The following is a 1,461-nucleotide window of genomic DNA, read 5'->3' as shown; positions in this document are numbered from 1 at the left end:
CTTCTTTTCTTGTTCTCTTCTCTTTCTTATGAGCAGGAACAAGGAAAAAGGCATTCTTGTTGAAGCTGATCCAGAACCTGAAAGGACTCTGAAAAGGAAACTAAGAGAAGCTAAATTACAACAATCCAGAGACAACCTTATTGAAAATTTCGAACAAGTAAAGGAGATGGCAGCCGAACCCAACAACAATAATGCAAGGAGAATGCTTGGTGACTTTACTGTACCAAATTCCAATTTACATGGAAGAAGCATCTCCATCCCTACCATCGGAGCAAACAATTTTAAGCTGAAACCTCAACTAGTTTCTCTGATGCAGCAGAACTGCAAGTTTCATGGACTTCCATCTGAAGATCCCTTTCAGTTCTTAACTGAATTTTTGCAGATCTGTGATACTGTTAAGACTAATGGAGTAGATCCTGAAGTCTACAGGCTCATGCTTTTCCCTTTTGCTGTGAGAGACAGAGCTAGAATATGGTTGGACTCTCAACCTAAGGATAGCCTGAACTCTTGGGATAAGCTGGTCAAGGCTTTCTTAGCCAAGTTCTTTCCTCCTCAAAAGCTGAGTAAGCTTAGAGTGGATGTTCAGACCTTCAGACAGAAAGAAGGTGAATCCCTCTATGAAGCTTGGGAGAGATACAAAGAACTAACCAAAAAGTGTCCTTCTGACATGCTTTCAGAATGGACCATCCTGGATATATTCTATGATGGTTTATCTGAGCTATCAAAGATGTCATTGGATACTTCTGCAGGTGGATCCATTCACCTAAAGAAAATGCCTGCAGAAGCTCAAGAACTCATTAACATGGTTGCTAATAACCAGTTCATGTACACTTCTGAGAGGAATCCTGTGAGTAATGGGACGCCTATGAAGAAGGGAGTTCTTGAAATTGATACTCTGAATGCCATATTGGCTCAGAATAAAATATTGACTCAGCAAGTCAATATGATTTCTCAGAGTCTGAATGGAATGCAAGCTGCATCCAACAGTACTCAAGAGGCATCTTCTGAGGAAGAAGCTTATGATCCTGAGAACCCTGCAATAGCAGAGTTAAAATACATGGGTGAACCATATGGAAACACCTACAATCCATCATGGAGAAATCACCCAAATCTCTCATGGAAGGATTAAAAGCCTCAACAAGGCTTTAATAATGGTGGAAGAAATAGGTTTAGCAATAGCAAGCCTTTTCCATCATCCACTCAGCAACAGACAGAGAATTCTGAGCAGAATCTATCTAGCTTAGCAAATTTAGTCTCTGATCTATCTAAGGCCACTGTGAGTTTCATGAATGAAACAAGGTCTTCCATTAGAAATTTGGAAGCACAAGTGGGCCAGCTGAGTAAAAGGATCACTGAAATCCCTCCTAGTACTCTCCCAAGCAATACAGAAGAGAATCCAAAAGGAGAGTGCAAGGCCATTGAATTAATTACCATGGCCGAACCCACAAGAGAGGAGAAGGA

General features: G+C 40.9%; 1 non-coding gene across 1 annotated transcript; it reads right to left on the bottom strand.

Moving 5' to 3' along the window:
- Positions 1-565: 565 nt before the first annotated feature.
- Positions 566-673, bottom strand: LOC112753837 (small nucleolar RNA R71). Its single transcript, XR_003178201.1, has one exon. It is a non-coding gene; the product is annotated as a small nucleolar RNA R71 (small nucleolar RNA).
- Between the last annotated feature and the right edge of the window lie 788 nt (positions 674-1,461).

This window comes from Arachis hypogaea, chromosome 15 (assembly GCF_003086295.3).
Source record: "Arachis hypogaea cultivar Tifrunner chromosome 15, arahy.Tifrunner.gnm2.J5K5, whole genome shotgun sequence".
In the NCBI taxonomy this organism is placed as follows: domain Eukaryota; kingdom Viridiplantae; phylum Streptophyta; class Magnoliopsida; order Fabales; family Fabaceae; genus Arachis; species Arachis hypogaea.
Note: the sequence above shows the minus strand (reverse complement) of the source record. Positions and strands in the feature narration are given on the sequence as shown.